The following is a 16094-nucleotide window of genomic DNA, read 5'->3' on the forward strand; positions in this document are numbered from 1 at the left end:
TATATAACGTGATTATATACATGTGAATGACTTTGATTAACCAATCACAATCCAGCATTTACTGAGGACATGGTAGAATTCTTATTCGTTCGTTTATCATGCAGTAGGTTTCATGTTTAAACTTCCTGCACAATACCCCCCCTCTCTCTCTCACTCACTCACTCACCGTCTGTGTGTGAGGTGAGGTGAGGTGAGGTGAGGGGAAATTGGGTTTTACGTCGTACTTGAGAATATTTCGTCATATGACGACGTGCATGCGTGTGTATGTGTATGTGCGGCTGCTTGTACTAGCCAAGACTTAAGCTGGTTTTATAGTGCTAGCCCACTGAGATACCATGCCGCAGTGAAGCATGAATACCCCACTCAGACACATTATACTGACTCCGAGCCGACCAGTCCTTGTTGTACCCATTAATGCCGAGCGCCAGGCAGGGACCAACAAGTACCATATTTTAACGTCTTTTGGTATGACGCGGTCGGGGATCGAACCCACGACCTTCCGCTCTCCGGGCGGACGCTCTAACCATTACACCGCGGAGGCGGTCCCGTCTGTGTGTGATGTTATCAGTTATTCACATGCTTCAAACAAGACACTGCATCTGACCACCCACTGCATTCAGTCGATGACCAGTGCAGAGTTGCGTCCCTTGCATTCCACAGGATCCTGGGTTCGACCTGTATGTTTTTCTAGGTTTGACAGCACCACACACGTGCTCAGGAGTTTTACCAAGGTAGTAAACTTCTGAAGGCACATTACTTCGGGCTTTCCTCCCTCATAAAGCTGACCCGTGAAGATCCTGGTTAGAATATTGATCTTCAGTAACCCATGCTTGTCGTAAGAGGCGATTAACAGGATCGGATGGTCAGGTTCGCTGACTTGGTTGACACATGTCATCAGTTCCCAATTGAGCAGATCGATGCTCATGCTGTTGATCACTGGATTGTTTGGTCCAGACTCGATCATTTACAGACCGCCGCCACATAGCTGGAATATTGCTCAGTGAGGCGTAAAACTAAATTCGCTCACTCACCCTTATGAAGCTGACACTAGGTGATACAACTAGGATACTGTTTAAAGGGGCGATAAACGTATTTACTGCTACAATGGATACCTTCTGATTATTTGACTCGACAGAATATGCATTATGTAAATGATGTCATGAATGTTACTCACATGTACATTTATTTCTGACTGTAAATGCTCATACCATACCTGCTAGCTTTGATTCAATTAGCTACAATTACAGATTGAAAAATTCAACATCTGCACCATTTTATACAGAGCTGATAAACATATATACAAATAAAGTCAATGAAGGTAATCCGATCTTCTTATGTTAATATAGACCACTTCACAATTCATTAAAGTGTATGTCTATTCGTGTGTCAACAGCCAACCTTCTTCATGTCTATTTCCCAGCAAACCAGTGGAAGGCGCCACTGCTGACGAAGAATGTAACCGGGGCAATCCGTGTCAATGACTTGCCGAGACCCCCAAAAGGGAGATTAAGCTGGTATAAAATAAATAAAGACGGACCCAGTCAAATCCCAAATGATAGAAGAAAACAAACAGATCAAAAGGGTGAGCAATGATGTTTGACAGAGATTTGAAGGCCTCGTCATGTATGCATATTTTCCTTGCTATATGAGTTCAATTCAGTGATTTACTGCATCAATTTTGTGACTCAGGTACACTTCACTTTGTATACGTGGAAGTAACGGACACTGGCAAGTATAAATGCGGAAGCTCCATCGACAACTCCATAAAACTCGGTAGCCCGGTCCAGTTGAACGTCAAAGAAGGTAGGTGTGCTGAGGGAGTGACCCGGACCTTCACGTGTCGTAGGTGTTCTGAAATGGATTTCTTTTGTGTGTAGGACCCGTGAAGGTCCGGGTCTATTAGAATAGCCCTTCAGCAACCCATGCTTGCTATAAAAGGCGACTATGCTTGTCGTAAAAGGCAACTAACGGGATCGGGTGGTCAGGCTCGTTGACTTGGTTGACACATGTCATCGGTTCCCCATTGCGCAGATCGATGCTCATGCTGTTGATCACTGGATTGTCTGGTCCAGACTCGATTATTTACAGACCGCCGCCATATAGCTGGAATATGGCTGAGTGTGGCGTAAAACTCAACTCACTCACTCACTCTTTGTGTGTAGTTAAACGCCTTACTAAGCAATACTCCAGCAATACGATCGCGGACAGTAAGTAATCCAGTCTGGACCAGACAATCCAGTGATCAACAGCAGGAGCATCGATCTACACAACTGAAATACGATGACATGTGTCAACCAAGTCAGCGAGCCTGACCTCCCAATCCCGTTTGTCGCCTTTATCGACAAGCGTTAGTTGCTGAAAGTTGCATGAAGGGCCAGGTTTTAACATTGATTGTCATCAAACCATAGGTGTTATATGTGGCAACGTAAGGACTAGGTGATAACTTTCCTGCATGTTTTATTCATTAAGGGCAAAGATCTGCTCAATCGGGCTCAAACCAATCTACGATGTCACTCGAGAAAGATACATGTTGGTTGACGTGGCCCAGTCAAGTGTGTATGCTGTAATACCTTATACAGGATTGTATACCACTATAACCTTTGTACTCATGTCAACAAAATGAAATGATCCCATCACCTAATTCAGTTTCTAACATGCATCTGAAGATTGTTATCGTTAACTGAATATGTCAAAAGTTGGTACAGTATTGGAAGTTTTATTCCAGGTGAAACCAACAGCAATGTACCAGTTAAGCTCTTGCGGTCTACCGGAAACACGTCTGCCAACCTGGGAGAAGACGTCACACTAGAATGTATCTTCGGCGGCAGGTACGCTTAGCTTTCTATGGGGCGATGAGGTAAAGGGCGTTCTTTAAAGGGAGTTGGGGTAGATTAGTGGTTAAAGCACTTGCTCGTATTGACAAAGGACCGGGTTTGATTCCGGTTGATTCCATATTGGAATTGACGTTTCTGTTATATTACTGCAGGTGACGTAAAACCAAATTCTACCACTCTTTGTAAAAGGCATAGTGATTCTGTAATTGAAGGATTCAGTATCGAAGTACAAACCTGTAAACTTGTTTTCGCTGCTAAATATAACATGACCAATACCTGGAGGACGTTTTGAAGTTGTATTGAGAAATACCACGTTCGGTGGGTAGCAACGTACCTATGTGAACCTGATACAGAATACAGATACAAAACACATCATGGTAAATTCATCTTTCCAACCATTTCAGATGTTCTTGAAGCAAACCCAGCCATGTCAGTTTAAATAGATGAATACTAAAACATATTTCGATGTAAGATGTCAGGGCAAGAGAACAATCTTGATTTTCTTGTGAAACAGCACGCAAAGGCAATCTCGCGGTGAGAACTATATGGATGACTAGTGGCAGTAGGCGTTCGCGGAATGGTTAAACATCTGTTGCCCTATTGGGAGTAAACCCCCACCCCCACCCCCACAAAAAGTAAGACAAATCATTTTTCTCTTTAACAGGCCAATCCCAACTGTTTCCTGGTTCCACGAGAATAGAAAGCTGAGCAACAGCGACAGTTTGACCATATCAAATAGCTCAATTACAATTAAACAGGTGTCTAAGACAGACACAGGTATATATAGCTGTTCCGGAAATAACAATGATGGAGAAAGAGTCTGCAACTATGAATTTGAATGTCATAGGTAAGTAACACAATTTCAGTCTCTCTGTAAGTCAGTTTCTTTGTTACCTTAGATATCCATGTCACGTATACTTTAGGTTTGGTTTGGCTGTTGCTTAGCGCGAGCCGGACCACCCGATCCCGTTAGTCGTCTAATACGACAAGCTAGGTTGTTGAAGACCAATTCTAACCCGGATCTTCCCGGGTCACACATACTTATAAACTTTAAAAAGATCAATCATCTAATTGACTTGTAGTTCTATGTTGAGTATAGAAATAATCATCTTTGCACATTTCATTAAATCTCTTCTTAGTCATCATAAAATAAATCAGTAAAGTAAATTTCTATACATGTATATTCCGCAGATCCAAATGAAGTACCACCTTCGACCAGAGGTAGGTTTAAATTTGCAAAACAAATTAACTTTAATAAAAGAATTTTAAGATTTGTGAAACATGTGAATGTTAACGTATGCTTATGTCGTTAAAAATGGAAAAGCTTTTAACACGTTGCACTAGCAAAGACGTTTTACACTTAACAATCCCGTCTTGAGATCTCTGCTACTGCTCTCTCAGAGGGGAAAGCGCTCTACAGCACAAACATCATCGAAAGACGTATCACTTCATTTGTGTATTTTTGAAAATTAGAATATTAATATATGAACTTTGTTTCTGTTTCCTCGCAGGTCACCGGGAAACAAAGCTGACAACGCTAGCTGTAGGGAAGACAGACATAGGAACTGCGAAACCGAATCCAGGCAAGAATATCATTAAAACAATGTAATGTGATTATGCAGGTCGGCTTAGCGGTTAGTGTTAAAATTATGCGTGTTTAAAGCGAAGGACATTTACACATGACAAATAAAATAGTGCGGGAAAACGTGTCACGAAAATGATTTTCTGGTTTCGTTATGTACGAGAATAGCATCTCTTCAGCATATCAGCGGAGCCAAAGCGTTGCAGCGACAGCGACGACCACACCTGTGGCAGATACCGTGCCACTACCAGCCGATCCCACTTCGAATCAGGACATGTGTATAGCGCTGATCTCCACACCCCATGAGCATGCTCTAAGCGCATACAACAGTTCAAGTCAATTTTAATATCTCCCAAAGAGATAGGCCTTGAGATGTGCTTTAAAAACGTCAAGTAAGGGAGAGTATCTCAGATCATAGGGAAGGAGATCCCGGAAATATATTTGAACCTCCTGTGTAAAGAACAAGCTCACAGCTCACCGATGAAACTGTGCATGTGAACACGAACTATAAAATAAATTGCATTTGAAATGTAAATGTGACTATTTTTATATACTGACTCTGGTTGTTAATGTTTCAGCGATCGACGCGGGATCGGCTGGTGGTGGCACGGTATCTGCCACAGGTGTGGTCGTCGTTGTCGCTGCAACGCTTTGGCTCCTCTGATATGGTGAGAGTCATGTTAATATTTCACTCTGTGTGTCGGGAGGACCGGGTGAAGGAAGGCCCTGATCTAGATTTGTCCGCTCCATAACCCAGTCCTTCTCACAATCCCTGAACCACATTGTTTCAATTCACCCAGCCCTTTCAGCAGTGTGCGAGAGTTTCCAAGTTTTGCTAGCCAGTCGGGCTAGCTACGTCTGAAAGTTACTAGCCCACAAAATATTTCACTAGCCCGAAAATTTGAATGTAGAAACTAAGCAAAAGATTACAAAAAGGTAAAACACCATCTTTTATCAGGCCATAATCTTGCATGAATTAAAAGTGTATTATAACTTAACAAGTCGGAGAGAGTGACATATTTACAAAATGACCCCACGAAAATTCACTAGCCATTCGTGCCAGTGACTGTGGAGATTTACTAGCCCGACTCGATTTTTACTAGCCAAGGGCTAGCAGGCCAGTGGCTATTTCTCACACTGGCCTTTCAGCCATGCTAAAGACCCAAATGAAACAAATCTCGTCAGCTTACATAACCGAAATACTCACCCACATTGCATTGTATTATCGGCATCTCGACCTTTTACAATTAATGTATGAAATGATCCTCTTTTCTCTCAGTAACGTTTAGGTCTCTTACAATTTACTAAGTAAACGTGTTACATGTTATTTTTCTTTGATTTCAGATCCAAGCATAAAATGAGTCCTTTAGGCTCGTTAAGGTACCACGACAACTCCCGCGGTTGTACAAATCAATAATGAACAATGTAATGTGTGTTCGCCTTGTAGATTGCAATTGAAGCTTTATGTGTATTTAACGTCATTCCTCATAAGGGACCGTTCATAATTTATGGGGAAATGATTTTATGGAGAAGCATTTACAATGTGGATGACCCCCTAAAAATTTATGTACAAATTAATGCCCCCCTCCTGCCCATAACTTCTAAGCATAAATTTAAACGTATTTTATGTACAAAATTGCTGACCCCCCGCTAGTACGTGTGCATAAAATTGCTGACCTTCCTAGATCCCCAGAACAAAATGGGTGACCACCCTTAAAATCATCCTCAGACCCCTAACCATAAATTATGAACGGTCCCTAATGCCATATGTGTATGATAAATATTGCATTTATTGCCTATTGCTTGAAGTTCCGATAGACTATTACACGTCGCTCGAAGCATTAGTTTATTACTTTAGGTTCGACTCCCTCCTCATGTTTCAAAGTCACATGACGAGTTTCCTTGTGAAATAAATGATACATTGTATATACTGTACTATGTAAGGCCCTTCGCTTTTTAGATATTGAATGTTATTTTTCGTGTAACCTATTTTTATCATATATTTGTGCTTCTAAACCATTGCCAACTTTTGTATGTAGGAGAAGATTATGTCTACCATTGTCTACGTTTTTATAATGCAGCCTTATGATATTATAATACAAGTTATGGTTTCAATTAGGTAAGCACAGTGCATGACACAACGGCGGCAAGTATTTCAACATGACTAACATTTAATTCATTAATCTTTACAATACGTTTACAGTTGATCTTTGTTTTATATTTTGAATATACACTTTAATTAAGAAAAACAAACTTCATTCGTGTCCATGATTGAACAAGTATTTAGACTATGTATTCGAACGCACACTTAATGCCACCTTTCGATGTTTAAAATATATCTTACAATGTTGATCAATAAAATTTGCATGAAAAATATCAACTTCTGTGGATTTTTACATTGCCTATTCAGACACATGTATATCATTAAAAGAGTCCCCCAAAGTATATTAGATAAACGTCAAGCTATCCTCTTGCAAAGGATAATATTATATGCGACCAGTTGTAAATATTTTGAACATTTTGTATGTGTCATTTGACAAATCAGCTTGCCTGGGGTATAGTGAAAAATACATTGCGAACCTCAACAATCATATGTCTTTTATCAACCTACCTCACGAATAACGGGTCAGCTCAGACAGTCTCTTCAAAGTCGTATCATATGGTTATACTATATAATCAGAGATGTGTATTGTAAATCCATGGGATGTGAATTGTAATCCCTGGGACGTGAATTGTAAAGTGGGTTCCCAGACCTCTGCTGTGACTTTGCACTGATCATTTCTAAACCTAGGATACTATTCATGATTGATACAACTTTGTCTTGCTATCACATTATTGAAAACCTCCATTATATAGTGGCAATAACTGGTTTCGAACCTGCAACCCTTTGCTCTCTAACTAGGCGCTTTTATCCACTAGGCTACGAAGGATCACTGTGAAGAATGAGATGAAACGGGTGTTTCTCACAAGACGGGTACTGCGGGCAGTCCACGTGCAGGGAACGGGGAGCACGTGCATTGCGCGTGCAAGGCAAGGTGTTGGCTGCCAGTCGCATCCCCGTTGACACCGGCTGTCCCATCAATGTTGTTCTGCTCTGCGCGTATTGATGTCGATCGTAAAATACTATTTTAAAATATATTTTACGCAAAAACGGTTGATAAGTCAGAAAAACCAATCCTACTCGGGTTTACTAGAACATCCCTCCTCTCAGGGTTCACAATCTCTAGTAAACCCTCGTAGTCGTGGTTTCTCCTATACGTAGCGACCGCCTCCGTGGTGTAGTCGTTAGAGCGTCCGCCCGGAGAGCGGAAGGTCGCGGGTTCGATCCCAGACCGCGTCAAACCAAAAGACGTTAAAATATGGTACTTGTTGGTCCCTGCCTGGCGCTCGGCATTAATGGGTACAACAAGGACTGGTCGGCTCGGAGTCAGTATAATGTGTCTGAGTGGGGTATTCATGCTTCACTTCGGCATGGTATCTCAGTGGGCAAGCACTATAAAACCAGCTTAAGTCTGAGCTAGTACAAGCAGCCGCACATACACATACACACGCATGCACGTCGTCATATGAGCGAAATATTCTCAAGTACGACGTTAAACCCACTTTCACCTCACCTCCTATACGTAGCATACATAGAGAGATATTGACTATGTTATGTGAAAACCTGTAACCAAGGATATTATATGTCAGGTCCATTCTACAGTAGAAAACCGAAACCGGAGAAGAACGGGACTTTCATGAATCACGGATCACTGTTCGGGTCATCTTGAACATAGAGAACGAGTCATTTGGATTGAAATGCACGCTCGTTGCATGCAGTATGGAGAGATGTACATGGGTTTGACTTGGGACAAAAAAGCGTGTGTGTGGGGGTTGTGTGGGTTGCGTGGGTGGTGTGGGGGTTGTGTGGGTGGGTGGGTGTGTGGTGACGCGCAGATTTAGTACCAAGAGTTAAAATGTATAGCCTTGTTGTAGAATACATTGTATAAATTTGAAAATATTAGCGACAAAACCCTATCCAATGGCCATACGAAATCTCTGACTAACATAACATCCGATTGTACCTCGAGTATGTGTTTCAAGGTCAATATCGAAGATTGATAACACTCTGTTTTCGTGAAAGGTGAGCATGTCCTCTCCAAGCGTTGGCATTCGGCATACACACATGCAAAGGCAAGTCAATTGTTCTATTGAACTTAGACGAGAACATGTGAAATCCTGTCTTATGAGTAGGAACACTTAGTTTCAAATAAAACACACACGATTGTTTGAAGACAAATCATTGTTTGACCACAAACACGACACTGGACACTGTGGTTGTTAAAGATTCAGTTTTGAATGCTTATGAAGCATTTCATGAAGCCTAATTCTACGAAGAATAGGTATTTTGTTAATCTTGCAGTGTTTGTAACGAGGCTTGGTTTCGCTGGTATCTGAGTAAGGAGGTGAATGGTTATTCGGGTGAGGCAGATTGTTTGCTGTAGGAACACTACATGACATCGCAGAGGAGTTATATGAGGAACGTGATAAGCGAGCGTGCAGAACATGGCAACATACTGACGTTGTTGGCTGCAATGAAGTCGTGTACAATTCTGGCGGTACAGAGTTTGGCGTTGTCATGCAGATCGGGGACACCATGTGACATAATAGAACTAGTAGTTAAAATGGACGAAGAATGTCATTCATGCAAAGATGAGCTTTGAAAGTCCCGTTAACGATGACACCAGGATTAAGTTCGTAGGCTCCAAGGGGCGGTGGGGTGGCCAAGTGGTTAAAACGTTCGCTCGTCACGTCGAAGACCCGGATTGGATTCCCCACCCGAGTACAATGTGTGAAGATCATTTCTAGTGTCCCCGTTATGATATTGCTGGAAAATTGCAAAAAGCGGCGTAACGCTAAACTCACTCCCTCGTAGCTTCCAATGTAGAGTTAGAATAGAGTTCAGTTCCTGGCAGTAGTAGCAACAGATGGTTTCGTCTGTGTCGTTGGATAATCGAGACTGGTGTTGACGTTCAATAATCAGATCAAGGCCTATACATGACATGTTATTAAAGAACATCCACGTCAACTTTCCTTATGATACAGAACTATATTAACTATGTTCCTGTGTCTGTAGATCCACGATTTCACTGAATACTATCACTGAACATGTTTTCAAGACAGCTATTTATCAACCATCTAGATATGACAAGCAGATGCCACCAGCGCAAGTCTGTTCCCTTCCCCCACCCCATATCCCTGGCTGCCACTGATTTTCTCCATCGAGGAGGCACGTGGATATTGTACTGACCCGATGAGGCGCCTGGAAAGAGCCCAATGCAACATCTGAACTTTTGGGAGTAGAGTGAACACGACTGGCCTCTTGAGATGCCAGAATTAGTTTTACACGCCTTCACTTTCATTTTATCAGTCTCGTTATTTTTGCGGTTGCGTATAACGTTGCTGCACTTGCTACGTGGGTCAGTACAGATTGCGGAAATTTTATACTGTTTCAATTCCTGTAGGAACTTTATATCCAAAAATATACATCAGCCGTCACTTAAACTAATATATGATTGTACATTAGCAACGTTTATACCCCGTATGAAATATAAGACATAGTTTCATATTCCTCATCAAACCTAATACTGAACAGATCCCCACATGGGTACAATGTGTGAAGCCCATTTCTGGTGTCCCCCGCCGTGATGTTGCTGGAATATTGCTAAAAGCGGCGTAAAAACAAACTCAGTCAGTTTGTAATATTGAACAGAGGCTTTTGAAGCAGGAATGACTTCTGCTTGACAATGGTACAAGAATCTGTATGGAAACGTCGCATTCGCGAAAACAGAAGTTGTTATCCATGACGTTTGTTCAATACTGAACAAGATAATTGTCGGTAGGCATAATCGGTAGGATATTTATAGTACATAAAACCATGGCTGCCATTTTTGAAAATATATAATTATGCATAGTGATACGTTTAGTGCAGAGAGAAATGGGAACACGAAGATTGCCTAATATGGAGATTGGGACAACAGAAGAGGTAGCAGGGACAAAAATTACATCTGTCGTTTTTGACATCAAGAGGGCTATTTCTATTGTGTAAAAGTTCTTTGCATTTTTTCTGTATGATAGACACCCAGGTACAGCATGGAAAATGTGTCAGTTTTGGCATGCAGAGAAATGGTTTTATTCCAGCAATGACCTGCACAATATTGGTGTCAGCGTTGATCCCAATAGGGAAGCGAAGTTATGATGCGCTGGAATAGAGTTATACAGATGTCCTGAGTCATTCGTTTGTAATGTACTTGATTCAACTGTGATTGAATCTCCATTGTTTTGCAATGTAGGAGTCATACTTGTGGAATCGTGTTAGCATACATCCATATTTGGATAGATGAAAAATAATTCGATGTAACAATAGTGGTAGTAATACAGGCCTCTGTAAAGTTCACACAAACTAAGGTCAAATATTTAGCACACTGTATTTTGACGTTATGTGGCAAATTAAGTATGATATATTGTCCAATAATCTTCTGAAAATTCAATGCATCTCAGTTTGTTTGTTCTTTAAGTAATGTTCCAGCTATATGATTGTTGCCTGTAAAGAATCGAGTCTGGACCAGACAATCCAGTGACCAACATCGCGAGTATTTATCCACACAATTAGGATGGGATATGGTGACATGTATCAACCAAGTCGGCAAGTCTGATTGTTGAAGAAAATATTAACCTGATGTTTTTGATTATTTGGTGTTTAACAATTTTAGCAATAATTCAGCTATACGACGGCGGTCTGCAAGTAATCGAGCCTGGACAAGACAATCCAGTGATCAACAGCATGAGCATCGATCTGCGCAATTGGGGTACGATGACATGTGTCAACCAAGTCAGCGAGCCTGACCACCCGATCCCGTTAGTCGCCTCTTACGACACGCATGGGTTACTGAAGATCAATCTTCTAAACCGGACCTTCACGGGGCACACGATTGGGATACGATGACATGATTGTGTCAACCAATTTCGCATGGGTTACTGAAGATCAGTTCTACCCCGGATCTTCACGTGTCTTAACCTGATGTGATGTCAGTGTCGTAAGCTGCGCCGGTTTCATTTTCGATATTTTGACTTAGCAAAATGTTTATCCGTGCCAGCTTTCTTGTTTATATATTTAGACATTCACCTAACGCGGGCATTATACGTACGCGATTATAGCTGTGAACATTCATGTCACATTTTCCCTCCATTGAGGTAAGGAAAGGGTTGTGAACGACATGCGTAGCTTTAATGTTCTTGTTATTTCAAGTATAACTCTCATGGGTAGTATTGGGTTCTGGGCACATTGAGCTGATGTAAGATTTTAATTTATAAGTATTACAGTTATATGAAGAGATGCTGATAAATTATCTATGAGTCTGTACATGCCGTCGTACATGCCGTGGTGGTGTGGTCCTGTGCATAGAGTTCAGGTCGAATAATCCAAAGTGCATAGCAAACAACGAAGCACACGTGATACATGTGGTCTCACCTCAGGTATGTAAGTTTGTTCAAAATTGCTTCTGTTCACTCAGCAGAAAATGGGTACCCGGTGGGATAGGTCATGTGAATATTGACCTTACATTCAGCTTGGCTTATTCGGGGTAATAATAATCAGATTTTTGGGCGCTTCGAGCATGAATAGTGCATAGAGAAATGGGCATGATAAATAGACTGATATTATTGAACTCATTCATTGCATTACCATGACGCTCTCGTATGTTTCTGTGTCTTTAATGATTCAACATATACTAAGGGGCGGTGGGGTAGCCTAGTGGTTCAAGCGTTGGCTCGTCACGCTGAAGACCCGGGTTCGAATCCCCACATGAGTACAATGTGTGAAGCCCATTTCTGGTGTCCCCCGCCGTGATGTTGCTGGAATATTGCTAAAAGCGGCGTAAAACCAAACTCAGTCAGTCAGTGAACATATACTAAACAAGAAGCGCCAATGGTGAGACATGTGGGAGTCTAACGTACCTTTAAACTACTGCATGTAGGGTGTTTACACAATGCCATTTAGAAAGTGGTCAACCGAAACATATGCTATATTTGGGATTACACTTTCTTAGTAAAGTACGAATTCTAGTACTTTTGGGGGTTGAGTCCCTGAGACTCTGAGGGTGTGGGTTCAACCCCAAAACAGTACTAGAATTCGTTGTTTACTAAGAAGGTGTAATCCCAAATAAAGCATATGTTTCGGTTGAAACTGTTCTTGCAGCATTTATGTCATCATTTGTAGCTTTATACAAGGATATATAACATGGTTCATTCTTTGGAAAATGACAACTTTTGCATTCCCTAATAATTACGTTTTCGATGCTTTAGATATATTGCTGTGACGAAAGGCCTTGACATTGTAAGTGGGTACTTTGACGTTGCCTTAGGTATTTAGCTGGATGATTAGTTCTCCTACGGATGACATCATTATTTTGTTGGCCTGCTGACGGAAGTTACCTCTGTCCATGTGAACTACACGTCAGAGCCCGGAACAGAATCCCATAATGGGACAGAGAATCTCGATGGATACAACGAGATTTCTTGTTTGTTTGATGGATCAATAAAACAAACAAGGCATGCATTAATTACTCAGGCCGAAATGTCATCAAATTTCATGAAACTTTTTGATGGAATGAATGATATGATATGAAGTGAGTTTTGAAAATTGCAAAACTGACTTCTCGTTAAGGCTAACAGCTGCTTGAGTCAAACTCACTCATTTGATAGAGTACGTATTATTAAAATAATTGTTTAAGTTCTGGTGCAGCATTCTTGTTAGTCATCTTGCTTCTTCCGTGACCTAGTTGATGAATGCCATCGTATCCCAATTGCGTAGATCGATGTTCATGATGTTGATCACTGGATTGTCTGGTCCAGACTCTATTATTAACAGACCGCCGCCATATAGCTAGGATATCCCTGAGTGCGGCGTTAAAAAAACAAGCAAAACAAACAAGCAATCATATATGTATATATTTTATATATAAATAAAAGATGAGTTCATATGAGTCCAGATATTTCCTTGTCGAAAACGCCATTATCTGCACTCATCGTATCCTTTATAGTGCAGATACAGGAGCTTTTGACAAGAAGAAATAACTGGACTAATCTTTTGTGTATTTAAGGCTTATGCACCTGCAGAAATCTCATATATATATATGTCTCAATAGTCTCCATTATACAGACACACACATACATACATATATGTATACACACACATGTATTATGGAGACTATTAATGTGTGTGTGTGTGTGTGTTTGTGTGCATATATTATGAATATACAGATACACATATACATGTAGATACCTACATACGTCCCTTTCATGTTTATTCCATTACTTCTTTCAGCTAACTCACAGTCATGGAATAACCGAGCTCCCCTGATCAGCAAGTATGCAACTGACGGACAGCCGGTTTCACTCACGTGCCGCAAACCGCCCCCAGCGAATGTTGGGTGGTATAGACTTAAAGGAGGAGATGTTTCCAAGCTCAACGTCGACCCCAGGATACAAATATCCGCCAAAGGTAATCATTACCAAATTATCCCAACAGCCCAACAGTAAGAGGAACGCCCATAAGCATAATTAATTCTGGACAAGCTACATATTAAACAAACATTTCGTCTAAGTTTTGCCATAAATGTATTTTAGTTGCATTTAGAAAACATATGTATTACTATAAACACCTGGAAACTTCCAATACTCACCTCATTTAACCTGATCAATGTTCTAACACTAAACCCGCGAAGGTCCGGGTTAGAATTGATCTTCAGTAACCCATGCTTGTCGTAAAAGCCGACTAACGGGACCGGCTGGTCAGGCTCGCTGACTTGGTTGACACATGTCATCGGTTCCCAATTGCGTAGATCGATGCTCATGCTGTTGATCACTGGATTGTCTGGTCCAGACTTGATTATTTACAGACGGCCGTCATATAACTGGAATATTGATGAGGGCGGCGTAAAACTAAACTCACTCACTCAATCTAACAGAATAATGTAATTGGATTTTCTGTATGTTAAAGGAACACTTCACTTCTCATATGTTAACATCATGGACACTGCGGTATACAAGTGCGGCGTCACCACCTCGCCTAACATACAACTCGGTAGTCCGGTCCAACTGAACGTCACAAAATGTACATTAATCAATACCATTGAGTTTCTCAGTATTTTCAAACCAAAGTTTCATCAAAACGTACACATATAATATAGTAATAAGTGAGTGTGGTTTACGCCGCTTTCAGCAAGTATTCAAGCAATATCGCGGCGAGGGGCACAGGAAGTGGGCTTCCCACATCGTACCTATGTGGGTGTTTGAACCTCGGGATTTTGGTGTGACTTGCGAAAGTTCTAACTACTAGTATCCCAACTGCCAAACGCGATATAGTAAGTGTCAACACAAACTATTTCCTCTATCCTGGCGAAACATCCAGCTGTTGACACAAAAGTGCAACGTTGCCACACAAGTGAATGATTAATGACGCATGCGAAGCGGGAAATTGCACGAGCTACTGTTCTTGATCGTATTTGTTTCAGGTAACGTCGCAGACACGTGGCCAGTACTCATGTATTCGAGCGAGACAACGGACGCTACACACGGACAGGCTGTAACACAACAGTGAATCTTCAGCGGCAGGTGCGAAATGCTCTTTCTCTGAAGGCCCGTGAAGATCCGGGGTAGAATAGGTCTTAAGCAATCCATGCTCGCCACAAAAGGCGACTATGCATGTCGTAAGAGGCGACTAACGGGATCGGGTGGTCAGGCTCGCTGACTTGGTTGACCCATGTCATCGGTTCCCAGATGCGCAGATCGATGCTCATGCTGTTGATCACTGGATTGTCTGGTCCAGACTCGATTATTTACAGACCACCGCCATATAGCTGGAATACTGCTGAGTGCGGCGTAAAACTAAACTCACTCACTCACTCTTTCTCTGAAATGGTCATTTGTTTCATTAACCGAAAGTACAAACACTACAGAAAAGGTACATTCAGGTCGAATTCTTTGGATCCAAGGAAATATTTCGAGTTATCCGTTGTTCGAAACAACCTAAAACATAATGACTGTATAAGGAATAAGCTTTTACTACGAGACAAAAATCTATTCGACACAACATCGCATACAGTATGTTGTCACTAGCTCATTTATTAATACAGGAACTGTTTTTCTTGCAACAAATTCGATTATGGTTTCAGTCAAGGTTCACAATGTAATGTGTATTTAGATTTGAATGCTACCGTTTTTACAGACCCGTTCCAGTAGTTACCTGGTACCGTGACGACAAGCAAGTGACTAACACTACCCGTGTACAGCTATCTTATACCACCGTTACTATCAAGAACGTGTCTGATGGGGACGCAGGAATATATAGATGTACTGGAAAGAACGGCGTCTCGTCTGACTCCCATGACGTCACTTTGATTGTGACGGGTAAGTAACTATCATTTCCCAGAATCGATACAATAGATCAGTCGATGAGTGCAGTTTTAATTACTATTATACGAGCATGTTGTCTCTCCGAAATCATGAAGACATGTAGTCGGGAATACTGCGTAGAGCGTTACTTACATCCGTGACCTGGTCACGGCTTACAACTGACCTGGTCGCAAGATGCGAATAACTCATTGTCGCCATTCCATTTGCGTACATCGATGAGTATG

At 41.4% G+C, this 16094-nt stretch overlaps 2 long non-coding RNA genes across 2 annotated transcripts; both read left to right on the plus strand.

Annotated features, from left to right (window-relative positions):
- Positions 1-3648: 3648 nt before the first annotated feature.
- Positions 3649-4419, plus strand: LOC124276184. The gene is made up of 3 exons (XR_006898439.1): positions 3649-3681; positions 4026-4055; positions 4346-4419. It is a non-coding gene; the product is annotated as an uncharacterized LOC124276184 (long non-coding RNA).
- A 570-nt stretch (positions 4420-4989) lies between these two features.
- LOC124276213 lies at positions 4990-6790 on the plus strand. Its single transcript, XR_006898450.1, has 2 exons — positions 4990-5084; positions 5761-6790. It is a non-coding gene; the product is annotated as an uncharacterized LOC124276213 (long non-coding RNA).
- Positions 6791-16094: the final 9304 nt, after the last annotated feature.

Source organism: Haliotis rubra, unplaced genomic scaffold (genome assembly GCF_003918875.1).
Source record: "Haliotis rubra isolate DU_JTF1 unplaced genomic scaffold, ASM391887v1 Scf207, whole genome shotgun sequence".
NCBI classification, from domain to species: domain Eukaryota; kingdom Metazoa; phylum Mollusca; class Gastropoda; order Lepetellida; family Haliotidae; genus Haliotis; species Haliotis rubra.